This window comes from Salmo salar, chromosome 06 (assembly GCF_965601325.2).
Source record: "Salmo salar chromosome 06, fSalSal1, whole genome shotgun sequence".
Classification (NCBI taxonomy): domain Eukaryota; kingdom Metazoa; phylum Chordata; class Actinopteri; order Salmoniformes; family Salmonidae; genus Salmo; species Salmo salar.
Window position 1 is genome coordinate 55,133,572 of NC_138296.1, and position 27,526 is coordinate 55,161,097.

Genomic DNA, 27,526 nt, shown 5'->3' on the forward strand with positions numbered 1-27,526 from the left:
ACTTCAAAATGAGCAGGGCAGAGTTGATAAGACGACCTTGGGAAAGGAACAGGAGAAGATGTCTCCCTAAGTTAGGGAGAGAAACAACGGCCAGAGAACAGCTAGGCTGGCAAAAGATAAGGAGACAGGTGGTCTGGGTACTGTGGAAAAATACAGCCGCCTAAAGCTGGGTGGAGTTCTCTACTGATGTAAGTTTGTGTGTGTGTGTGTGTGTGTGTGTGTGTGTGTGTGTGTGTGTGTGTGTGTGTGTGTGTGTGTGTGTGTGTGTGTGTGTGTTAATATAAAAGGCTTTGCACATCGTAAGGATGGGGGGGGGCCAGACTGAGTAGTTTAATTGAAGTTCGGTTTAAGAACATTGATAACTTAATTCACGTAACAATCTGTTGTTGTTGTTTGTCTTTTCAGTTAAATCCTGTCCTGTCTTCAGTGGAGGAGTTGAGCTCTTCTCCTACACCATCCATCCATGATGAGCCTGTCCTGCACTAAAGCCTATGAACACCTCAACCTCTGTCAGTCTTTGACAATTTTATTAACACTCTTTGTCATCTACGTGCGTTTCGCGCCTATACTGTGGTTCTCCCAGTCACCAGCCTCCACTGCAATACAGTGAGAGCTAACTCCGTAACAATGCAATCTACCTGTCCTAATTAAAAATATATATATTATTTTAATGTCCATGCTTCAGTTAGGCACAAACACACAACAGTGTCAAATGTGCGAATATCAGAAGTCGACTGTAAAACAATCAGGAACCTGTCTTCCATTATGTCTGATAGGGAAGAAGTCTAGATAATGCAATGCATGCAAATCTTATTATCAAAAGCAATTCTATTAGGAAAGCTCTTACATCGGTTTAAGAAGGTGTCTATATTTTTGTTTTTCCGTAGCGCCGGGTTGTCCAGATCCAGGGCCAAGGCATTCATGGACTCCTGGGAAAAGAAAAATACATGTAATACATTTACTGTGTTTGAAATGATTTTATGTCTTATATACACAATTCATCTGAGAATTCAGTTCCCCTGCAAAAAAAATAAAAAATACGGATAGTTCAGCGATGTTACATATTTAGATATCTGTTCACTTACCTTGAAAGCTGATGATCTAAATGTTGTCGTGACGTTGCCCTGTTTTTGAGGTTTATGACCTTTCCCCCTTTTCTCTCTCTACTCTACAGAATGGACTCTTGGAAAGCCCTTTGTTAACATAGAGAGAGTATGGTAACATCAAAAGGTTGGGAACGGAACAATATTTAGGTAATCCAACCAGTTGAAAGTATCCGTTGGTACTTAAACCCTCTTGGGTATCGAGGTATCTAATCCCACGGATTGCTAGCAAGGCGGGAAATTCAAAACATTCAAACAATCAACTATTTTACACCATTTAAAAGATAAACATCTCCTGAATCGAACCACATTGTCCGATTTTCAAAGAGGCTTTACGGCGAAAGCATAAAGTTAGATTATGTTAGGAGAGTACATAGCTAAAAAAGTACACACATCCATTTTCAATTCAAGGACAGGCGTCACCAAAAGCAGAAAACCAGCTAAAATGATGCACTAACCTTTGACAATCTTCATCAGATGACACTTCTAGGACATTATGTTAGACAATACATGCATTTTTGTTCGATCAAGTTCATATTTATATCCAAAAACAGCATTTTACATCGGCGCGTGTCGTTGAGAAAATGTGTCTCCCCCAAAACTGCCAGTGAATTTACAAAAAAATACTCATTATAAAATGTGGTTAAAGTATTAAACTGTTATTCAAAGAATAACGGTTGCATTCAGATGACAGATTTCAAAATAACTTTACTGGGAAAGCATACTTTGCAATAATCTGAGTACTCTGGTCAGAAAAATACACTAGGCTATACAGCTAGCCGCTATGTTGGGATCATCTAATACCATAAATAACATTAGCAATATTCCCTTCCCTTTAATCATCTTCATCAGAAGGCACTTCCAGGAATCTCAGGTCCACAACAAATGTTTTTTTAGATGAAGTTCATAATTTATGTCCAAATAACTCCATGCTGTTCCGTGTTGTTAGCGCGTTCCGTAGGCTACTCAAAATGGGAGGGAAAAGTCACGACGAAAAGTAAAAAAAAAAATCTATTTACCTTCGTTCGAACATGTCAAACGTTGTTTAGCATCAATCTTTTGGTCCATTTTTAACGTGAAACATTAGTAATATTTCAACCCGACCTCTCCTGTGTCTTGAAACAAGTTTTGAAAAATGTCTCGCCTCACATGAACGTGCATGTGCGCACAATAATGAAGTGACGACCTCCCAGGGACGTCAACTTCCCTTCCTTCTCATTCGGTCTCTGTTCATCATAGACGCTTCAAACAACTTTATAAAGATCGTTGACATCTAGTGGAAGCCATAGGAAGTGCAAAATGAATCCTTTGTCACTGTTGATTATTGCCAACGACTTGAAAATAGTACAGCCACAAAATTGTCATTTCCTGCTTGTATTTTTTCTCAGGTTTTTGCCTGCCATATGAGTTCTGTTATACTTAGAGACACCATTCAAACAGTTTTAGAAACGTCAGAGTGTTTTCTATCCAAATCTACTAATAATATGCATATTCTATTTTCTGGCCCGGAGTAGTAACCTGTCTAAATTGGGTACGTTTTTCATCCGGCCGTGAAAATACTGCCCCCTAGCCCCTAGAGAACATGATGTTAGATCAGTTGTCGTCTGAAACATTATTACTGATGATAGGACGACATAAACTGTATCTTGGAAAGTCTACACATTCTAGTTATCGGATTCACATGTGATTGTTGTGCAATTTAAACGTTTAAATATGAAACTATTTGTGAAATCATGACATGTAATTTTAGTTTTTAAAATTAGAGAATTGTTTTCATAAGCAAAATATGCTCACTCAGTGGCCACACCCAAGTGAATAGGCATTGGATGGAAATTATGAACCAACCCCTTTTCTACATTTCTATAAGAGCCCCCGTGACAATTCACGGCAGACTAAGCCAACCCCAGCGTGAGCTCTGGTTGCGAATGGTTGAACGACTACAACCTAACGAAATTCACAGTTGTGTTCCCGATGACGTGAGGACTGATGTCCATACGTTTAAAAAAGGGCTAATTTCAACGCGGAGTTGATGATCGCCACGCTGGAAGGATGAATTTCGGCTTCACCAGCCAGAATATTGCACGAGTTGAGTATGGCAACTTGGTACAAACTTTGAACTCTTATTCACTAAAGAAGTGATACATCCTAGACGTCGAGTTATCAGCAGCAGCTGCAAACGTGCGTGGCCTAGGAAAGGACGGACAATCTCTTCAGAACGACAGGGTACTACAACGTATCCGTTCTACCACACAATGACAGACTACAACGTACAGTGGGGGAAAAAAGTATTTGATCCCCTGCTGATTTTGTACGTTTGCCCACTGATAAAGAAAGGATCAGTCTATAATTTTAATGGTAGGTTTATTTGAACAGTGAGAGACAGAAAAACAACAAAAATGTCAAGAAAAACACTTGTCAAAAATGTTATAAATTGATTTTCATTTTAATGAGGGAAATATGTATTTGACCCCCTCTCAATCAGAAAGATTTCTGGCTCCCAGGTGTCTTTTATACAGGTAACAAGCTGAGATTAGGAGCACACTCTTAAAGGGAGTGCTCCTAACCGCAGCTTGTTACCTGTAAAAAAGACATGTCCACAGAAGCAATCAATCAATCAGATTCCAAACTCTCCAACATGGCCAAGACCAAAGAGCTCTCCAAGGATGTCAGGGACAAGATTATAGACCTACACAAGGCTGGAATGGGCTACAAGACCATCGCCAAGCAGCTTGGTGAGAAGGAAGAAACACAAAAGAACTGTCAATATCCCTCGGCCTAGGGCTCCATGCAAGATCTCACCTTGTGGGGTTGCAATGATCATGAGAACGGTGAGGAATCAGCCCAGAACTACACGGGAGGATCTTGTCAATGATCTCAAGGCAGCTGGGACCATAGTCACCAAGAAAACAATTGGTAACACTACGCTGTGAAGGACAGAAATCTTGCAGCGCCCGCAAGGTCCCCCTGCTCAAGAATACATATACATGTCCATCTGAAGTTTGCCAATGAACATCTGAATGACTCAGAGGACATCTGGTGAAAGTGTTGTGGTTAGATGAGACCAAAATTGAGCTCTTTGGCATCAACTCAACTCGCCGTGTTTGGAGGAGGAGGAATGCTGCCTATGACCCCAAGAACACCATCTCCACCGTCAAACATGGAGGTGGAAACATTATGCTTTGGGGGTGTTTTTCTGCTAAGGGGACAGGACAACTTCACCGCATCATTTGACGGGGCTATGTACTGTCAAATCTTGGGTGAGAACCTCCTTCCCTCAGCCAGGGCATTGAAAATGGGTCGTGGATGGCTATTCCAGCATGACAATGACCCAAAACACACGGCCCAGGCAACAAAGGAGTAGGTCAAGAAGAAGCACATTAAGGTCCTGGAGTGGCCTAGCCAGTCTCCAGACCTTAACCTGTTGGGGGTAGGGGGCAGTATTTACACGGCCGGATAAAAAACGTACCCGATTTAATCTGGTTATTACTACTGCCCAGAAACTAGAATATGCATATAATTATTGGCTTTGGATAGAAAACACCCTAACGTTTCTAAAACTGTTTGAATGGTGTCTGTGAGTATAACAGAACTCATATGGCAGGCAAAAACCTGAGAAGATTCCTTACAGGAAGTGCCCTCTCTGACCATTCCTTGAGCTTCTTGTCTCTGTTTATTGAAGACTGAGGATCTTTGCTGTAACGTGACACTTCCTACGGCTCCCATAGGCTCTCAGAGCCCGGGAAAAAGCTGAATGATATCGAGGCAGCCCCAGGCTGAAACACATTTGCGCTTTTGGCAAGTGGCCGATCAGAGGACAATGGGCTTAGGCGTGTGCACGAGTCGACCCCATGCTTTATTTTCTTTCGTCTTTTTACCTAAACGCAGATTCCTGGTCGGAATATTATCGCTTTTTTACGAGAAAAATGGCATAAAAGTTGATTTTAAACAGCGGTTGACATGCTTCGAAGTACGGTAATGGAATATTTAGAATTTTTTGGTCACGAAAAACGTCGTGCTCGTGACCCTTCTTTACCATTCGGATAGTGTCTTGAACGCACGAACAAAACGCCGCTATTTGGATATAACTATGGATTATTTTGAACCAAACCAACATTTGTTATTGAAGTAGAAGTCCTGGGAGTGCATTCTGACGAAGAACACCAAAGGTAATACAATTTTTCTTATAGTAAATCGGACTTTGGTGAGTGCTAAACTTGCTGGGTGTCTAAATAGCTAGCCCTGTGATGCCGGGCTATCTACTCAGAATATTGCAAAATGTGCTTTCACCGAAAAGCTATTTTAAAATCGGACATATCGAGTGCATAGAGGAGTTCTGTATCTATAATTCTTAAAATAATTGTTATGCTTTTTGTGAACGTTTATCGTGAGTAATTTAGTAAATTTTTTGTAAATTCACCGGAAGTTTGCGGGGGGTATGCTAGTTCTGAACGTCACATGCTAATGTAAAAAGCTGGTTTTTGATATAAATATGAACTTGATTGAACAAAACATGCATGTATTGTATAACATAATGTCCTAGGGTTGTCATCTGATGAAGATTATCAAAGATTAGTGCTGCATTTAGCTGTCTTCTGGGTTTATGTGACATTATATGCTAGCTTGAAAAATGGGTGTCTGATTATTTCTGGCTGGGTACTCTGCTGACATAATCTAATGTTTTGCTTTCGTTGTAAAGCCTTTTTGAAATCGGACAGTGTGGTTAGATTAACGAGAGTCTTGTCTTTAAAATGATGTAAAATAGTCATATTTTTGAGAAATTGAAGTAATAGCATTTCTAAGGTATTTGAATAACGCGCCACAGGATTCCACTGGCTGTTACGTAGGTGGGACGATTTCGTCCCGCCGACCCTAGAGAGGTTAATCCCATAGAAAATCTGTGGAGGGAGCTGAAGGTTGGAGTTGCCAAACGTCAGCCTCGAAACCTTAATGACTTGGAGAAGATCTGCAAAGAGGAGTGGGACAAAATCCCTCCTGAGATGTGTGCAAACCTGGTGGCCAACTACAAGAAACATCTGACCTCTGTGATTGCCAACAAGGGTTTTGCCACCAAGTACTAAGTCATGTTTTGCAGAGGGGTCAAATACTTATTTCCCTCATTAAAATTTTGACCGATCATTTCTTTGTAAGTGGGCAAACTTACAAAATCAGCAGGGGATCAAATACTTTTTTCCCCCACTGTATCCAGCCAGAAATATTCTTCAAAGGACAAGGGAGATCTCTGCTGGGCAACCCAGCCTTCCATCTTCGACAAATCTATCGAAGTGCAGCTCAGAGTAAATGTATTTCTTGCATTTTCCTTTTTCGAATGGCTGGTTATTAAGAATGCATAAGATTCCGTATTTACGATAGCATAGCTTCATAAGGTCCGATAGAGACCCAATCCTTTTGCTCCTCAGTCTTCCCGCTCTTTCATTCAAACCCAACCCTCTTTCTTTGTGTACCCAGCCGTCATATCGGTTCTATCCGCCAGGGACGTTTTCTTTTATGACATAATTAGTAATCAATGTATGATCCATCCTGTGTATATGTAATTCTGTGTGATTTAGGTTTTTAGTAAATAAATAATTAAACCAAATTTTGTATTGCTGATTCAACTTGTTAGCCAGGGTTCGTGAAGATAACCAAGAATTTCACGACGTTCAGATGACACTGAATAAAGTGACGATTAATAATTGACTGCTATTGATATAAAAGATTACCAGATCTTTAAGAGTTTATTCGGAAGACAACAGCTCTATAAAACATTATTCCATGGTGCCACAACTTCCTAGTTAATTACATTTACATTTACATGATTAGTTTAATCAGGTAATATTAATTACAGAGAATTGATTTAATAAAACAGCACGTCATCATTTATTAATCCATAGTAAAGACACAACAATGTAAAATTGCTAAACTATCCCTTTAAGTTTGAAATCTTTTTAACTAAAACTTGCTATGTTTCAATAACTTAACTAAGAATGAAGCAATGTACTGTATTGGGCTGGGCATGCATTCTAAGTAGTATGCTACCGTCTCATCTCCATCAAACAACCTAATGATTAATACATTAAAATGTATTAATATTAATGGTTAAAAATCAAAACTACTAGGCTAATGAACTCAATATCTTTACCCTCCATCATCCCTTATTGCCCTCCATAGCAGTGTTCTCCCAAATGCAACACAGCTGGGAGAGAAGATGAGTCTGCTAATAAACAGCATAACAAGGATATGACACAATGACTAGTAGAGCTCTGCCTCTGATGTACAGGGACTGGGATGGCCTCTCAGAAGGATGGCCTCCTGGTCAAGGTCATTCAACATCATCCTTCCAAAATAAACTTTCTATGGGATTGAGGTCAGGGCTTTGTGCTGGCCACTCCAATACCTTGACTTTGTTGTTCTAAAGCCATTTTGCTACAACTTTGGAAGTATGCTTGGGGTCATTGTCCATTTGGAAGACCCATTTGCAACCAAGCTTTAGCTTCCTGACTGATGTCTTGAGATTTTGCTTCAATATATCCACATAATTTCCCTTCCTCATGAAGCCTTCTATTTTGTGAAGTGCACCAGTCCCTCCTGCAGCAAAGCACCCCCACACCATGATGCTGCCACCCCCGTTCTTCACGGTTGGGATGGTGTTCTTCGGCTTGCAAGCATCCCCCTTTTTCCTCCAAACATAACAATGGTCATTATGGCCAAACAGTTCTATTTTTGTTTCATCAGACCAGGTTTTGGAGCAGTGGCTTCTTTCTTGCTGAGCGGCCTTTCAGGTTATGTTGATATAGGACTCGTTTTTACTGTGGATATAGATACTTTTGTACCTGTTTCCTCCAGCATCTTCACAAGGTCGATTTACTGTGCTGTTGTTCTGGGATTGATTTGCACTTTTCGCACCAAAGTACATTCATCTCTAGGAGACAGAACGCGTCTCCTTCTTGAGCGGTATGACGGCTGTGTGGTCCCATGGTGTTTATACTTGCGTACTATTGTTTGTACAGATGAACGTGGTACCTTCAGGCGTTTGGAAATTGCTCCCAAGGATGAACCAGACTTGTGGAGGTCTACAATTGTTTTTCTGAGGTCTTGGCTGATTTCTTTAGATTTTGTCATGATGCCAAGCAAAGAGGCACTGAGTTTGAAGGTAGGCCTTGAAATATATCCACAGGTACACCTCCAATTGACTCAAATGATGCCAATTAGCCTATCAGAAGCTTCTAAAGCCATGACATCATTTTCTGGTATTTTCCAAGCTGTTAAAAGGCACAGTCAACTTAGTGTATGTAAACTTCTGACCCACTGGAATTGTGATACAGTGTATTATAAGTTAAATAATTTGTCTGTAAACAATTGTTGGAAAAATTACTTGTGTCATTGACCAGCAGATGGAGCTATTGTTTTAGTTTTGGGGTCAGGACGTGGCAGTTTTGTGTATGGGGAATGTTTGTATTGTTGATTGGGACTTCCAATTGAAGGCAGGTGTGTTGAGTTTCCTTTGATTGGAAGTCCTATATAGGTGTGTGTGTTTTTCTTTGGGGTTGTGGGTGGTTGTTTTGCACTGTGTTTGTTAGCCTGCAAGCTGTTGCTGCTGTCATGTTTATTGTTTCCTGTGGATGCTTTACTCCTTTTGTTGGGTAATTAAAGATGAGTATTCACATACCTGCTGCGCCTTGGTTCATTTCTGAAGATAGCTGTTACAGTCATGCACAAAACTATAGTTTGTTAACAAGAAATGTGTGGAGTGGTTGAAAAACGAGTTTTAATGACTCCAACCTAAGTGTATGTAAACTTCCGACTTCAACTGTACATGATGACTAACAAAAATACACAGGTCAATTTAAATTATGCAATTTAACCTATCGATGAATAAACATGATGGTCAAATGTGTTTACATCGAGTGGTATTTCCATCAATGAATAAAAAGCATTATTTTGCAATGGGATTTCTTTTCTCCATGTCATTTTGGCCGGCAACAGTTTTATTTGTGGATTTTGGCCAAAAGACGACAAAATTAGCTAAAAGCCGGCAATTGCATGCTAATGGAAACCCTGACATTGCAAGTGGACTAGGCCTACCCAGTTCAGTTTGAGAGGGAGAGCACGAAGATGAGAAGAAGGACCAGAGGTAAGCTTGCTACTGCTAGAATTTATTTGAATAAAAAATAATGAAGCTATTTATCAGAGTTATTGACCTCACATTAAGCCATATTCAAGTAATTTACATAACTTACATTACTATGAAGCGCAGCTGCGGAGATAGTGTGCATGGGTGCTGAAAGTAGGCCAATTCGAGAAGGCCTAATTCATTCAAACAGTCTTCATTTTAATTTGACTTTAAGCTACTAAAAACAAGAGTGCTTTGTGTTGGAGCCTATTTCTTCCTATTCAAGAAATACGAGATAGATCTACCTGTTTGACAGTCTCTCTTTAAATATCTCAGCGAAGAGCTTGGTGTGTTAAGTTAAAACCAAGCCTCGAATTGAGGGGGTATGTGAAGATAGTGACTTTTGTTATAGAAAATGGCTAAAAGCATAGGTCTACCCCTTTGAAAAACATTTAATGGACCGGATTATATAAAGCGATCTATAACGATGCTTTAGTCCGTAATGCTTTATGCTAGAAACAAGCTGTAAAATGCCAAGGAAAGACGTGACTGATTCATATGGCATATATGTTGTTTGTCTCTATGTCATTCAGGGGCTGCACTACAACTTTCTATAGTTGAGGAGACAAAAATAAATTGACTTTGCTTGGGAAGTAATGTGTAATTCTGTCAATATTAATTGACGTTAGACATTAAATAACATACTAACTCTAAATCAGTCAGGAGCAAGCCAGGTAGCCTAAGAAGGAACAAAAATAACTTATTTAGGCTGTATGACTATTATTTCAAGGTTATTGCCTGCCATTTTAGAAATCAATTGTGAAGCATTTGGCTTCAGCATTTGGCTTCAGCATTTGGCTACAGGCTGGCAGGAGCACTCAGCATTTCAACAACACACCAACAACAGCACTTCAACAACATGCAAATAAAGTACTTAGAATTAAATAATAATTTAATGAAAAATGCCTTATTAGGCTATACAGTCATTCTACAGTGACTTTTAATTCGCTTTTAGAAACACAAGTTTGGCCGGTCTTTGGTTTGAGGATCATGCAGTGAGCTATGCATGCCTAGCTTGTAAATTTAGCTTCATATTCCCATGCCCTAATCAGTCAACACATATCTATTTTGTAACAACAATATCATAGAATAAAATAAGAATAAATTAGAAAATTATAGTTTCCCAAATGAAAGAAGTTTCAAGTGCATATAAGCCTACCTGATGATATACGGCTGCTGTGTTAAATAACAAATGATTTATGCAGGGCTTTTATTAAAATCGAACTCTTTTCACCCCTACACTTGTCCGCAACCTTATGGTTACTTTGCCATGTAATGCTTACAAAACGAAGACCAGTTTCTAAAACTGCATAGCTAAGGCTCTGGACTGGGTTTCCCAAAAGCATCGTAGCACTAAAATAATCTTCCGTCCATTTAGTGTCAATGGAATTAAGATGATCTTAGTGCTACGATGCTTTTGGTAAACCCAGCCCTGGTCTGTACTAGGAGTGAGGGTAAATGGTAGGCATGTTCTCTGCTATCCACTTATGTTTTATTATTATTTTGGGTATAGTCGAGGGCCACTTGCTTTTTTCCTCCAAGCTTTCAGGGAGGGTTGGGTAAAATATATTTTACTGAAGGGAGAGACATCCATTTTAATTTCATAAAGGTCAGATTTTCTCCAGGTAGCCCTCATTATAAATAACGTACAGTTCCTTATGGGACAGAGTTCTCTGACTTTACCCAGCATTTCTGGGAGCTTGGGGTCCACTTCATTTAAGGGGCAGTGTGTGTGTGACTGAGTCAATTTTGTCATTGACTGCATGCATTTGGAATAGGGCCACATAACTTTACATTCAGATGATTTACTGTACATTAAACTTTGAGTCGTGTTTGGTACTCTTAATGTTTTAGCGCTATCACATTTCTCTCACAAAAAAACTCCTTACAGGCCTGTCTTTACATTCTGATTGAATGTGAGATGAAAAAATAAAACAAATACAGGAACAAACAGACCTATGGTAAACTGACTCAGGAGACACACGTCTCATTGAAACATGTATTCCTATTTATTTTCCTCACAAACGTTGCTGAGTGCCAGTGACTACACCAAAATAAGCGTGAACAAACAGCAAATAGTACTGTAAGGTCATGGTGGGTTATCTCCATGCTCAATTCCAGGAAGTGATTTGAGCTTCCTGAGGGGTGGTACCCTGGGGCCAGCATGCCTCATTGTTAGGCCTTCTAGAGAGCTGGGTCCTGTTTATTAGGGCACAGCGAAGCAATTATTTTTACAACAGAACACAAAAATCTGCATTACTTATTGGCCAAGTTCAGGTGGCATTCTTGATTCACTCTGAATCAAAACGTTTTCGCCCGAACATTACACTGCTTTAGTATCATCCAGTGGCCTCATATCACCAGGTGTACCCATCTGAGCCTACCACGCTTGTGATTTAACTAAGTGAGGTGGATTGAGGGTTTATTGATGATAATGATAATCTATTGTTATTGAGATACAGTGCCTTCAGAAAGTATTCACACCCCTTGACTTTTTCTATATTTTGTTGTGTTACAGCCTCAATTTAAAATGGATTCAATTTATATTTTGTGTCACTGGCCCCCATAATGTCAAAGTGGAATTATGTTTTTCTAAATTTGTACTGATTAATGAAAAAATGTAAAGCTGAAATGTCTTGAGTCAATAAGTATTCAACCCCTTTGTAATGGCAAGCCTAAATAAGTTCAGGAATAAAAAAGTGCTTAACAAGTCACATAATAAGTTGCATGGACTCACTCTGTACACAATAATAGTGTTTAACATGATTTTTGAATGACTACCTCATCTCTCTACCCCACACATACAATTATATGTAAGGTCCCTCAGTTGAGCAATGAATGTCAAACACAGATTCAACCATAAAGACAAGGGAGATTTTCCAATGCCTCGCAAAGAACGGAACCTATTGGTAGATGGGAGAAAAAAATAATAAAAGCAGACATTGAATATCCCTTTGAGCATGGTAAAGTTATTAATTACACTTTGAATGGTGCACCAATACACCCATTCACTACAAAGATACAGATGTCCTTCCTAACTCGGTTGCCGGAGAGGAAGGAAACTGCTCAAGGATTTCACCATGAGGCAAATGGTGACTTTGAAACAGTTACAAAGTTTAATGCTGTCATAGGAGAAAACTGAGGATGGATCAACAACATTGTAATTACTCCACAACACTAACCTAAATGACAGAGTGAAAAGAAGGAAGCCTGTATAGAATAAAAAATATTCCAAAACATGCATCCTGTTTGCCACAAGGCACTTAAAACTGAAGAAAATGTGGCAAAGAAATTAACTTTATGTCTTAAATACTGATGGGTTCTGACTACTAAACTTTAAATATTGTTAATTCTCAGGTACCCTATTGAAATATTGACTCCCATATTCTGGTTTCTACACCAGAAGTTAATGGTTATCTGTAGGAGGAATGTATATGGTGGAGGCAATTAAGCTTGGAATGTACTGAGTAAAGGAAAGGCAATGACATGGTTGCAGTCACTGATAAGGATGGAGAGATGTGGATTAGTGAGGAATGGAGGTCTGGTCACATTAAGGGAGAAGGAACAGTTTACTGCCCGCATCACTTAATTTCCTAGAAATAAATATGTAATGTTTAAAGGGAAGGAGGATACTTCACCCAAATTGGGGTATATATATATATATATATATATATATATATATATATATATATATATATATATATATATATATATATATATATATATATATATATATATATATATATACTACAATACCACTGGTGGAAACATGTCTTTGTCTGTGCAGCTGTCCGACCCTTGGGGGAATAAACTTGGTTTGAGCCGTGAGTTTTACTCGGTTCATTTAGAACCTAACAATACACATTTTTTGGGGTTATGTTTGGGGCAAATCCAACACAACACATCACGGAGTACCACTAATATTTTCAAGCATTGTGGTGGCTGCATCATGTTATGGTTATGCCTGTTATCGGCAAGGACTAGGGATTTCTTTGGATAAAAATAATAGGAATGGATCTAAGCACAGGCAAAATCCTAGAGGAAAACCTGGTTCAGTCTGCTTTCCAACAGAAACTGGGAGACAAATTCCCCTTTCACCAGGACAATAACCACATGTACACTGGAGTTGCTTACCAAAATGACATTGAATGTTCCTGAGTGGTCTAGTTACAGTTTTGACTTAAGTCGGCTTAAAAATCTATGGCAAGACTTGAAAATGGCTGTCTTGCAATGATAACAACCAACATGACAAAGCTTTAAGAATTTTTAAAAAGAATAATGTGCAAATATTGTACAATCCAGGGGTGCAAAGCTCTTAGAGAGTTATCCAGAAAGACTCACAATTGTAATCGCTACAAAAGTCGATTCTAACATGTATTGACTGACCAGTGGAGGCTGTTGTGGGTAGGACGGCTCATAATTATGGCTGGAACGGCGAGAATGGAATGACATCAAACATATGGAAGCCATGTGTTTGGTGTATTTGATACCATTTCACTGATTCCGCTCCAGCCATTACCACGAGCCCATTCTCCCCAATTAAGGTGTCGCCAACCTCCTGTGATTGACTCAGGAGTGTGAATACTTATGTAAATTAGATACTATATTTCTGCATTTCATTTTCAATAAATTGTACCTTTTCTAAATACATGATTTGACTTTGTCATTATGGGGTATTGTGTAGATGACTGAGAGAAAGACATTTATTGATTCCATTTTGAATGCAGGCTGTAACACAACAAAATGTGGAATAATTCAAGGTGTATGAATCCTTTCTGAAGGCACTGTATCTGAATAACAATAGATTATCATTGTAAAATAACAACTGTCTATTAATTTAGGTATGGTTGAATAGGTGTGGCTTAGCATAGCTGGGATAGCAACTAGCCTATAGTGTAAAGTAAAATGCTTATAGTTGAATCCATGACAGATCAAGCTCTAGTAATCTCACAATAGTGCTTTAGTCTGAGGGTTTCTATGGGCCTTTCTCTAATGAAGTGGTTGAAGTGTTTTCATTACCCATTTAGGCAAATTGCTCATTAATACATTGGCGACAGCTACCTGTTTTACATCTCAGGTTGCCCACAAAAACCAGCATGGATAGAATGCAAGAATTTACTCATATTTGTCATATTCTATTCATTTTCATGTGCCAACATGTCGCCGCACAATCTGTGCCATGGTGAAACTTGCACTCCTATAGATAATTTATTATAATTGGACGGTGTAACTTGCATCCAGCCAACCAGGAAAGCAAGGTGAGGCAATTTAGTCATTGTTAAGCAAATTTTTACTCCTGAACTTATTTAGGTTTGCCATAACAAAGGGGTTGAATACTTATTGACTCAAGACATTTCAGCTTTTCATTTTCATTAATTTTGAAAAACATAATTCCACTTTGACATTATGGGGTATTATGTGTAGGCCAATGACAAAAAAAATCTCAATGCAATTAATTTTACATTCAGGTTGTAACACAACAAAATGTGGAAAAAGTCAGTGAATACTTTCTGAAGGCACTGAATGTGCTGGGTGTACCATAACAAACTAGTTGCAGTAAACTTATGTTGTGGGTAAAATATGGATTTTTTATCAATGTCTGTGGATTTAGATAAGATGGCGATGCTGAGGAGGGCGCACGTCTTGCCAGTTCCAGCTCGACTTATGGCTATTTTTGCGTAAATTATTCATCTGTTTGCTCAGAATGTTTGTGCAATAATTTCCTACGACCGACAAACACTTCTGGAATACTACCTTCGCTCCTTTGTTTCCCGCAAGCAGGCTTACCTGTTGCTGCTGACCAAGCTGGTGACAAAGAAGAGGAAGGTAAGGGGGACTCCAAGCTAGGCTGAAAAGACGGGCTACACGGCCTCCTCTTCCTAGTATTCTGATGGTTAATGTCCAATCGCTGGAAAATAAACTTTGTGAACTCAGAGCAAGGCTTTAATCACAGAGGGACATCAGTGAACGCTGTGTCTGTTTTTACAGAGATATGGCTTACAGACAATACACTCGACTCCACTATTCAACAAGATGGCTTTTCCATCTTCCGTATGGATCGAACGGTGGCTTCTGGTAAGAGTAGGAGGAGGGGTATGTCTCCTTATCAACCATTCTTCGTGTACCAAAGGTTGAAAACATCTCGAGCTCCTGTTCTCCCGACACTTAAATGCTGGCCCCACTATATGCCAAGGGAATTCACGTGTGTTATTATCACAGCTGTGTATATACTGTCACAAGCAAACACCAAGGTGGCACGCCGCGAACTGTACAAGCTCATTAGCCAGCTAGAATCCTCTCACCTGGAAGCAGTCTTTAGTGTCACGGGTGAATTTAAGCACATTTAAAACACATTTTTCCAAAATATCCCCATAATGTATCAAGCCCCACAAGAGGAAGCAACGCGCTGGATCATGTATATACAAACATCTGTGACACATACAAAGCCATCCTCCGCCCCCACTTCGACCAATCAGATTATGTCTCTCTGTTCCTACTCCAACTACAAGCAGCAATTTAAGACAGAGCTACCATCACTGAGAATAGTGAGGCGCTGGACATGAGGCTGACTCAATGGCACAACATTGTTTTGAGAATACTGATTGGAATATGTTCAAAGAGTCATCCACCCAGGACTCATCCAGGAATATAGGAATATACATTGTCAGTTACAGGCTTCATTAGGAAATGTGTTGATGTTGTACCCACAATAACAATCCGGACATACCCCAACCAAAAACCCTGGATGAACGGAGATATCCTTACCATGCCTGCAGCATTCAATGTCAGCAGAACGAAGCCTGATGACTCGGTGGCGTGCGATGCATACAAGGCAAGCAGGTACGAGCTCTGCAAATCCATCAGGGACGCAAAAAGACAATACAGACTCAAACTTGATTTGATGTTTGACAACTCAGACTCGCGTCGCATGTGGCAAGGTCTACAGACTATCACAGACTAGAAAGGCAAATCTAGCTGTGCGGTGCCCACCAGACAAATTCTATGTTTGCTTTGAGGCAAACAATACCGAGCCATCCAGGAAGACTCTCTCTGCTCCGGATGACCAGGTGATTTCAACTCTCCGAGGCTGACTTGAGGAAAACTCTCAAAAGAGTGAATACTCACAAAGCCCAGGCCCAGATGGCATCCCTGGCCACGTCCTCAGAGTGTGTTCTGACCAGCTGGCACACGTCCTCTCTGACATCTTCAACCTGTCCCTGTCCCAGGCTGTAGTCCCCACTTGCATCAAAGAGACTACCATTGTCCCAGCACCCAAGAAAAACAAATTGTCATGCCCAAATGACTATAGTCCCATCGCACTTATGCGTCATCATGAAGTGCTTCGAGAGGATGGTCATGGCCCACATCAAGACCCGCATGCCAGGCACACTGGACCCACTCCAAATTGCCTACCACTCCAACAGATCCACGGAAAATTCCATTGCCATCGCAATTCACATGGTTGTAACACATCTGGATAAGAGGAACACCTATGTGAGAATGCTGTTCATTGACTACAGTTCAGCATTCAACACTATTGATCCTCCAAGCTCGACAACAAGCTCAGAGCCCTGGGCCTGGACATCACCCTCTGCAACTGATGGGCAAACCGCACACTGTGAGGCCTAGCAACAACACCTCCTCCACACTGACTCTTAACACAAAAGCCCCCCAGGGGTGTGTCCTCAGCCCCCTGCTGTACTCCCTGTTCACTCACGACTGCATGGCTTCTCACAACACCACCTCCATAATGTGCTGAATACACCACAGTTGTAGGCCTGATAACCAACAATGATGAGTCAGCCTATAGGGACGAGGTAAGTGAACTGACATTGTGGTGCCAGGACAACAACCACTTCCTCAACGTCATAAAAACAAAGGAGCTGATTGTTGAGCTGATTGTTGACTTTGGGAAACAGAGGAAGGAACATGCCCTGATCCACATCAATGGGACTGTAGTAGAGGGAGTCAGCAGTTTTATGTTTCTCAGCGTTCACATCACCAACTGATCCAAGATGCCGTAGCAGTCAGACATCTTTTTTCTTCGTCTTGAATATGTCCCATGTATATATCTTTTTATATCTTTTTTTTGCATATCTTTTATATTTTTCTAAACCTCAACTTCAAAATACTCTTTTGCAATCCGCCTCACCCAATGTGGTGTGGATCTGTCTCTTCTAAAGTATTCTTATCCACCTCCGAACCGGTATTCCCCAACAGAAGCTAGCCAGCTAACTAGCTAATAGCCAGCTAACCACTGCTAGCGGTCATCAGCTAACCTTTAGCTCGGAAAGCTCTCGCCAGTCTGTACAACGCGATTCAAAACAAAGCATACCGGACCTATTCTCTCTCCATATTCCCAGTTTCCTACCGCAAGCTCTGAACCTTTTCACCCGGATCACCACAGCTAGTTTGCTGTAATCCGAGTGACTATTCCTGGTTTAACGTCACATCCCTGTCCAGAAGCTAGCACCAATTAGCCTGGAGTTAGCCCATGCTAGGCCCATATCCCGGCTAGCAGAAGAAGCCCAACAGCCACTCCTGGGCTATAATACCCTTCCTCACCATCTTAAATAAGCATGCCCCTTTCAAAAAATGTTGAACCAGGAACAGATATAGCCCTTGGTTCTCTCCAGACCTGACTGCCCTTGACCAGCACAACATCCTGTGGCGTTCTGCATTAGCATCGTATAGCCCCCGTGATATGCAACTTTTCAGGGAAGTTAGGAACCAATATACACAGGCAGTTAGGAAAGCTAAGGCTAGCATTTTCAAGCAGAATTTTGCATCCTGTAGCACAAACTCAAAAAAGTTCTGGGACACTGTAAAGTCCATGAAGAATAAGAGCACCTCCTCCCAGCTGCCCATTGCACTGAGGCTAGGAAACACTGTCACCACCGATAAATCCACTATAAATCCACAATAAGTATTTTTCTACAGCTGGCCATGCTTTCCACCTGGCTACCACTACCCCGGTCAACAGCCCTGCCCTCCCCACAGCAACTCGCCCAAGCCTCCCCCATTTCTCCTTCACCCAAATCCAAATAGCTGATGTTCTGAAAGAGCTGCAAAATCTTGACCCCTACAAATCAGCCAGGCTAGACAATCTGGACCCTCTCTTTCTAAAATGATCTGCCGAAATTGTTGCAACCCCTATCACTAGCCTGTTCAACCTCTCTTTCGTATCGTCTGAGATTCCCAAAGATTGGAAAGCTGCAGCGGTCATCCCCCTCTTCAAAGGGGGAAACGCTCTAGACCCAAGCTGTTACAGACCTATATCTATCCTACCCTGCCTTTCTAAGGTCTTCGAAAGCCAACTTAACAAACAGATTACCGACCATTTCGAATCTCACCGTATCTTCTCCGCTATGCAATCTGGTTTCAGAGCTGGTCATGGGTGCACATCAGCCACGCTCAAGGTCCTAAATGATATCATAACCGCCATCAATAAGAGACATTACTGTGCAGCCGTATCCATTGACCTGGCCAAGGCTTTCGACTCTGTCAATCACCACATTCTTATTGGCAGACTCAACAGCCTTGGTTTCTCAAATGATTGCCTCACCTGGTTTACCAACTACTTCTCTGATAGAGTTCAGTGTGTCAAATCGGAGGGCCTGTTGTCCAGACCTCTGGCAGTCTCTATTGGGGTGCCACAGGGTTCAATTCTCGGGCCGACACTCTTCTCTGTATACATCAATGATGTCGCTCTTGCTGCTGGTGATTCTCTGATCCACCTTTACGCAGACGACACCATTCTGTATACTTCTGGCCCATCGTAAGACACTGTGTTAACTAACCTCCAGACGAGCTTCAATGCCATACAACTCTCCTTCCGTGGCCTCCAACTGCTCTTAAATGCAAGTAAAACTAAATGCATGCTCTTCAACCGCACCTGCCCACCCATCCAGCATCACTACTCTGGACGGCTCTGACTTAGAATATGTGGATAACTACAAATACCTAGGTGTCTGGTCAGACTGTAAACGCTCCTTCCAGACTCACATTAAGCATCTCCAATCCAAAATTAAATCTAGACTCTGTTTCCTATTTTGCAACAAAGCATCCTTCACTCATGCTGCCAAACATACCCTCGTAAAACTGACCATCCTACCGATCCTCGACTTCGGCGATGTCATTTATAAAATAGCCTCCAACACTCTACTCAACAACAACTACCTCATCCCCATACTGCATTTATTTATCTTGCTCCTTTGCACCCCAGTATCTCTACTTGCACATTCATCTTCTGCACATCTACCATTCCAGTGTTTAATTGCTATATTGTAATTACTTCGCCACCATTGTCTATTTATTGCCTTAACTCCCTTATCCTACCTCATTTGCACTCACTGTATATAGACTTTTTGTTTTCCTTTTTTTCTACTGTATGTTTGTTTATTCCATGTGTAACTCTGTGTTGTGTATGTGTTGAACTGCTATGCTTTATCTTGGCCAGGTTGCAGTTGCAAATGAGAACTTGTTCTCAACTAGCCTGCCTGGTTAAATATATATATATATATATTTTTAAAGGACATGTCATGGACCAACAACACCACCACTCTTGTCAAGAGGGCGCAACAGCATCTCTACTTCCTAAGGTGGATGAAGAAATTTGGCATGCCACCCCATCTTCTCCAAATACTACCACTGCACGATCGAGAGTGTCCTGATTAGTCGCATCACAATCTGGTACAGGAATTGCTCTGTCCACGACCACAGACCAGTAGATCACTGGGACTGTGCATCCCACCCATATCGGAGCATGAGGTCTGATACCAACAGGCTCAGAGACAGTTGAACACTTGAACTGGACTGACCACCTGCTCTGATTCTTCGCACCTTAGCACACATGCACTCACTCAAACACACAAAGACATACACACCTATAAAGACACACATATACATTCATGATACACACACACACCACAACTGCTGCTACCAGACTCTTATTATGATTGCTAAATACTGCACAATTTAAACACTTGCCCAAATCCCCCTTTCCCCAAAACACGTGTAAATATTGGACTATACATTGTGCCTTCCAGTATTTTACTTACGCAACATTTTTTATTCTATTGAGCCATTTACTTTATGTTTTTATTCTTATCGTTTATAATTTCTTATTGTTGTTGCATTGTCGAGAAGGAACCTGCAAATAAGCATTTCGTTGAACGGTGTATACTATGTGTATCCTGTAGATACTAGAGGTCGACCGATTAATCGGAATGGCCGATTAATTAGGGCCGATTTCAAGTTTTCATAACAATCGGTAATCGGTATTTTTGGCCACCGATTTGCCAAAAAAAAAAATTCTTATGTTTTAATTTTTTTTAACCTTTATTTAACTAGGCAAGTCAGTTAAGAACACATTCTTATTTTCAATGACGGCCTAGGAACGGTGGGTTAACTGCCTTGTTCAGGGGCAGAACGACACATTTTTACCTTGTCAGCTTGGGGATGCAACCTTACGTTAACTAGCCCAACGCTCTAACCACCTGCTTTACATTGCCATGGTAAGTTGCTAGCTAGCATTAAACTTATATTATAAAAAAACAATCAATCAATCATAAACACTAGTTAACTACACATGGTTGATGATATTACTAGTTTATCTAGCCTGTCCTGCTTTGCATATAATCGATGTGGTGCGCATTCGCGAAAAAGGACTGTCTTTGCTCCGACGTGTACCTAACCATAAACGTCAATGTCTTTCTTAAAATCAATACACAAGTATATATTTTTAAACCTGCATATTTAGTTAATATTGCCTGCTAACATGAATTTCTTTTAATTAGGGAAAATGTGTCACTTCTCTTGCAAACAGAGTCAGGGTATATGCAGCAGTTTGGGCCGCCTGGCTTGTTGTGAACTGTGAAGACTATTTCTTCCTAACAAAGACAGCCGACTTCGCCAAACGGGGATGATTTAACAAAAGCGCATTTGCGAAAAAAGCACAATCGTTGCACGACTGTACCTAACCATAAACATCAATGCCTTTCTTAAAATCTATACACAGAACTATATATCTTTAAACCTGCATATTTAGCTAAAAGAAATCCAGGTTAGCAGGCAATATTAACCAGGTGAAATTGTGTCAGTTCTCTTGCGTTTGTTGCACGCAGAATCAGGGTATACAGAATCTGGCTCGTTGCGAACTAATTTGCTACAATTTTACAGAACTATGAAATAACATTGTAGGTTGTGCGATGTAACAGGAATATTTAGACTTATGGATGCCACCCGTTAGATAAAATACGGAACGGTTCTGTATGTCACTGAAAGAATAATGTTTTCGAGATGATAGTTTCCGGATTTGACCATATTAATGACCTAAGGTTTATTATATTATAGTTAAGTCTATGATTTGATATTTGATAGAGCAGTCTGACTGAGCGGTGGTAGGCAGCAGCAGGCTCGTAATAGTCAAAGATATATGGTTTAGAGAGAAATAGTCAACGCGTCATAATTCCTGTAATAACTTGCGGCTGAACTTGATAGGGGTTCCTTCGTTATTTTACTGTGCATGTCTTCCATAGAGAATGTCTTGATCTACTTCAAATAAGGTCTGTGTTTTGTGCTTAAACCGCCTCGGCGTTTTGATACCCGTGTAAATCTCACTAGGTAACGTTTGTCAACATATTTTCATAAATCCACTCTACAAAAAAAATTATCTTCGCTTATATTGATCAGAGTTACATCCTATGGATATCTACACAGTTATAAAATTGGCAAGGTGGTGTAAGCCTAAACCAAACACAGACCTTATTTTAAATTAATCTAAAAATATCCTATGGAATAAATGAAGGAACTGCTTTTCAGATTTTGCTAGAATTGGGAATTGTGACTCGCACTTTGGTAGTCAATTCTTACCATGCCCATTATTAAAATAGGATTTCCTGCATATAGAAATTAGTTTTTGTTTTCAGCATTCATCACAGGTAACTTAAACTCTATTTTTATTATTCAAACAGTTGAGAGAATTTGTCTCCTAAGCAGACTCTTCAGTATCGTTGTCACTTCAGAGCGGGGGGGGTGTGTGTGTGTGTGTGTGTGTGTGTGTGTGTGTGTGTGTGTGTGTGTGTGTGTGTGTGTGTGTGTGTGTGTGTGTGTGTGTGTGTGTGTGTGTATATATATATACACACATATAAAAAAAAATCATAACAATAATTGGCCGATTAATCGTTATCGGATGTTTTGGCCCTCCAATAATCGGTATTGGCGGTGAAAAATCATAATCGGTCGACCTCTAGTAGATACGACTAATAAAACTTGAAACTTGGAGCACGAGACTTTTTCTTACAACCAACGTCAACCAACCACTCCAAGAGTAGACCCTCTGTAAGGTCAGGGGCCATATATATCAAGTGTATCAGAGTAAGAGTGCTGATCTAGGATCAGGTCCCCCCATCCATATATTCTTGTTCATTGTGATCTAAAAGGCAAAACTGATCCTAAATCAGCCATCCTACTTTGAGATCCGTGATACATACACGCCCATAATGTATGATTCAGAATCTGTCTATGGAGTTTGCTAGCTAATCTTTCTTTTATAATCCCATAATGATCTAATCTGCCTAACAACAATCTGACTACATAGATAATCTGTTTATTCCAAACCAGTTAAATACGCACATGGGCGTTATGGGGGAGGGATTGAAAGAGACTAAATGAGCAGAGTGGGTACATACCGTATGTACACCCCCACCTAAAAAGCATGTCAATCCAGCCTAGACATTTGTATGTGTATTCTTTAAAGGGCTTCATTTAGCACATTAGGTGTGCCCCAAACCCTGAGAACATCATAGAGATTAAGGCATCTGACCACTGCCTGAGGCTAAGGCAGGTTTCCCCAACTGGCGGTCCGCTTGCCAAGTATTTTTACTTGGCCCCCCAAGTTCTCTGAGAAAAATAAAACAGTGCCTTCAGAAAGTATTCACACCTCGGGAATAGGAATGGGCCACACCTACTAAGAAGGGGGGAGGGAGAGGGGAGTTGGGACAGACAAGACAAATAATGCTTTTTTTAATATTATTGCCTGTCTGTTATCTGAACCCCTCACAGATACATTAAAAAATAAAATAAAATACACATTTTGTCACTAAAAAAATAAACAGGCGTCCTTCCTAACTCCGTTGCCGGAGAGGAAGGAAACCGCTCATGGATTTCACAATGAGGCCAATGGTGACTTTAAAACAGTTACACAGTTTAATGGCTGTGATATGAGAAAACTGAGGATGGATCAAAATTGTAGTTACTCCACAGTACTAACCTAATTGATTAAGTGAAAAGAAGGAAGCCTTTACAGATTAAAAAATATTCCAAAACATGTATCCTGTTTGCAACAAGGCACTAAAGTAATACTGCTAAAATTGCAGAACAATTAACTTTTTGTCCTGAATACAAAGTGTTATGTTTGGGGCAAATCCAATAGAACACATTACTGAGTACCACTCTCCATATTTTCAAGAATAGTGGTGGCTGCATCATGGTTTGGGTATGCTTGCTATCGTTAAGGACTGGGGAGAAACGGAATGGATGTAAGCACAGGCAAAATCCTAGAGGAAAACCTGGTTCAGTCTGCTTTCCACCAGACAGGGAGATTATTTAATCTTTCAGCAAAACAATAACCTAAAACACAAGGCCAAATATACAGTTGCTCACCAAGCAGACAGTAAAAGTTCCTGAGTGGCCGAGTTACAGTTTTGACTTAAATCTTCTTGAAAATCTATGGCAAGACCTGAAAATGTTTGTCTAGCAATGATCAACAACCAACTTCACAAAGCTTGAAGAATTTTGAAAAGAATAATGGGCAAGTGTTGCACAATCCAGATGTGGAAAGCACTTAGAGACTTACCCAGAAAGACTCACAGCTGTAATCACTGCTTCTACAAAGTATTCTCCGGGGTGTGAATACTTATGAGATACACTATATATACAAAAGTATGTGGACACCACTTCAAATTAGTGGATTTTTCTATTTCAGCCACACCCGTTGCTGACAGGTGTATAGAATCGAGCACACAACCATGCAATCTTCAGAGACAAGTATTGGCAGTAGAATGGCCTTTCTGAAGACCTCAGTGACTTTCAAAGTGGCACCGTCATAGGATGCCACCTGTCCAACAAGTCAGTTTGTTAAATTTCTTCCCTGCTAGAGCTGCCCCGGTCAACTGTGTCATGATTGTCCACGAGAATCCAAATTGGTCAGATCAGATTCACAATGAATAACTTCAATCAGACCCCTCTCACCTTAGAGTGGGAATGAAAGAACTAGGGGGGTTTAACAACTCATGCCCTGTTGTAAATCAAGGGAGAAGATTCAGGTCTGCACTCAAGATTCACCCAAAGGAATGTGCTTTGTTTCAACAGACTTTTTCTTGCTGAAACTAACACATTCAAAATCGAATTCTGGAACAATATTTCTAACATAGAACGTGAGGTATGGTCAGAGGCGATCTATAGAACACTAATGTCTTTTTTTTTGTGATGTCATTAAAAATGTTATGAAGGAAATACTGTAACTTGGAAAGTATACCCACCACATATAAAGTTTCCATACTCTGCATTGTGCATGTAATAAAATGAAAAATGATTGAAGTGTTTTTGTTAAGAGAGGGATGTGATTTGAGAAGCATTAAGAGATAATTATTTTACCTAACATTGTACAGTGAGTAGTTACTGCCCGGAGTGAAGTCAGGAAGCATGCCAGCCTACCAGAACTGCCCCTTTCGAGCAAACTGTATAAATGAAACACATTAGACCAGAAATACATGAAGCTGCACATGGTTTGAACTTTGAATCTTAAAATGAGGTGGAGACAATAAACTCACCCCCCGGACAATCACTGGTACGGCTGATAGTAAAGTATCTTCGAAAGCGATTTTAAGTTGGACCATCCTGTTACTCTGCTCAAACTATTGATATGACTGGCTGGCCTATCTTCAAAGAAGCCTCTTCAAGAGCGAATGGAATAAAAGTCAACTCTGTAGTTCTGTTCAGGACTACACGACAAGTCACCGGATACCGGACAACTGCAAAGAGGGACAACAATAGAAGACTTGTTGGAACCATTTCGAACAATCAGAGCCTTACAAGCATGCTGCGAAAAAGGCCCAAACCCCTTTCCAAGGCTGCCCTGTTCACCAAGAGACCCCCGGCGAACCAAGGTATTTCACGTAAATACATGAATGATTTCTTACTCAAAGCAGGCGGTGGTTTGTGTGCAAAGTATACGGTTACTGTAGGTGAGAGTAGTTTTTGAACGTGCCAATGTTAAGTGTCTCTGTCCCGCTCTCTCCATCTCTTCTTTCACAAGCATCAATGTTGTTGTTATTCCGCTAGGGAACTGTTTTCAGCAAATTAGGTCTCCAGTCAATAACCGGTGCAGCACTCTGTATGTTTATCCTATGTTGCCATTTAATTAACTAGTAAACAATTAAACCAATTTGTGTTGTACTAAATCATAAGTAAGACGTGGGTGTTTGCAGATGCAAGGAGGTTCTGACTGTTCAGAATGATGATATGATACCAGGTTATGATTAATACGTTGACTGTTTATATACAGTTGAAGTCGGAAGTTTACATACACTTAGGTTGGAGTCATTAAAAATTGTTTTTCAACCACTCCACACATTTCTTGTTAACAAACTATAGTTTTGGCAAGTCGGTTAGGACATTATGTCAATTAGCCTATCAGAAGCTTCTAAAGCCATGACATAATTTTCTGGAATTTTCCAAGCTGTTTAAAGGCACAGTCAACTTACTGTATGTAAACTTCTGACCCACTGGAATTGTGATACAATGAATTATAAGTGAAATAATCTGTCTGTAAACAATTGTTGGAAAAATTATTTGCATCATGCAAAGTAGATGTCCTAACCGACTTGCCAAAACTATAGTTGGTTAACAAGAAATTTGTGGAGTGGTTGAAAAACGAGTTTTAATGACTCCAGCCTAAGTGCATGTAAACTTCCGACTTAAACTGTAAGTATTCCAACCCTTTGCTATGAGACTCGAAATTGAGCTCAGGAGCATCCTGTTTCCATTGATCATCCTTGAGATGTTTCTACAACTTGATTGGACTCCACCTGTGGTAAATTCAATTGATGGACATGATTTGGAAAGGCACACGCCTGTCTATATAAAGGTCCCACAGTTGACATGTCAGTGCATGTCAGACCAAAAAACAAGCCATGAGGTCGAAGGAATTGTCCGTAGAGCTCCGAGACACGACTGTGTCAAGGCACAGATCTGGGGAAGGGTACCAAAAAATGTCTGCATCATTGAAGATCCCCAAAAAAACATTGGCCTCCATCATTCTTAAATGGAAGACGTTTGGAACCACCAAGAGTCTTCCTAGAGCTGGCCGCCCGGCCAAACTGAGCAATCGAGAGAGAAGGGCCTTGGTCAGGGAAGTGACCAAGAACTCAATGGTCTGACAGAGCTCCAGAGTTCCTCTGTGGAGATGAGATAACTTTTCAGAAGGACAACCATCTCGGCTTCACTCCACCAATCAGGCCTTTATGGTAGTGGCCAGACGGAAGCCACTCCTCAGTAACAGGCACATGATGATAGCATGCTTGGAGTTTGCCAAAAGGCACCTAAAGACTCTAAGACCATGAGAAACAAGATTTTCTCGTCTGATGAAACAAAAATGTGACTTTTTAGCCTGAATGCCAAGAGTCACATCTGGAGGAAACCTGCACCATCCCTACTAATCAGGATCAAGGGAAAGATGATCGGAGCAAAGTACAGAAATCAGGTTCAAGTTCAGGCTCTGGCCGGACCACTCAAGGAAATTCAGAGACTTGTCCCGAAGGCTCTCCTGTGTTGTCTTGTCTGTGGACTTAGGGTTGTTGTCTTGTTGGAAAGTGAACCTTTGCCCCAGTCTGAGGTCCTGAGCGCTCTGGAGCAGGTTTTCATCAAGGATCTCTCTGTACTTTGCCTCGTTCATCTTTCCCTCGATCCTGACTAGTCTCCCAGTCCCTGCCGCTGAAAAACATCCACACCGCATGATGCTGCCACCACCATGCTTCACCTTTAGGATGGTGCCAGGTTTCCTCCAGGTGTGACACTTGGCATTCAGGCCAAAGAGTTCAATCTTGGTGGACTTGGAGTTTTACCAAATAGGGCTATCTTCTTTATACCACCCCTACCTTGTCACAACACAACTGAAGGAAAGAAATTCCACAAATGAACTTTTAACAAGGCACACCTGTTAATTGAAATATATTCCAGTTGACTACCTCAT

The 27,526-nt window shown here is 40.6% G+C and overlaps 1 long non-coding RNA gene across 1 annotated transcript in view; it reads right to left on the reverse strand.

The window, feature by feature from the left end:
* Window positions 1–316: 316 nt before the first annotated feature.
* The window catches only part of LOC145879871 (uncharacterized), a 30,645-nt gene continuing 3,435 nt past the window's right edge, over window positions 317–27,526 (reverse strand). Inside the window, exon 2 of the long non-coding RNA XR_014392693.1 lies at window positions 317–929. This is a non-coding gene — a long non-coding RNA (uncharacterized LOC145879871). The remainder of the gene's footprint in view (window positions 930–27,526) is intronic.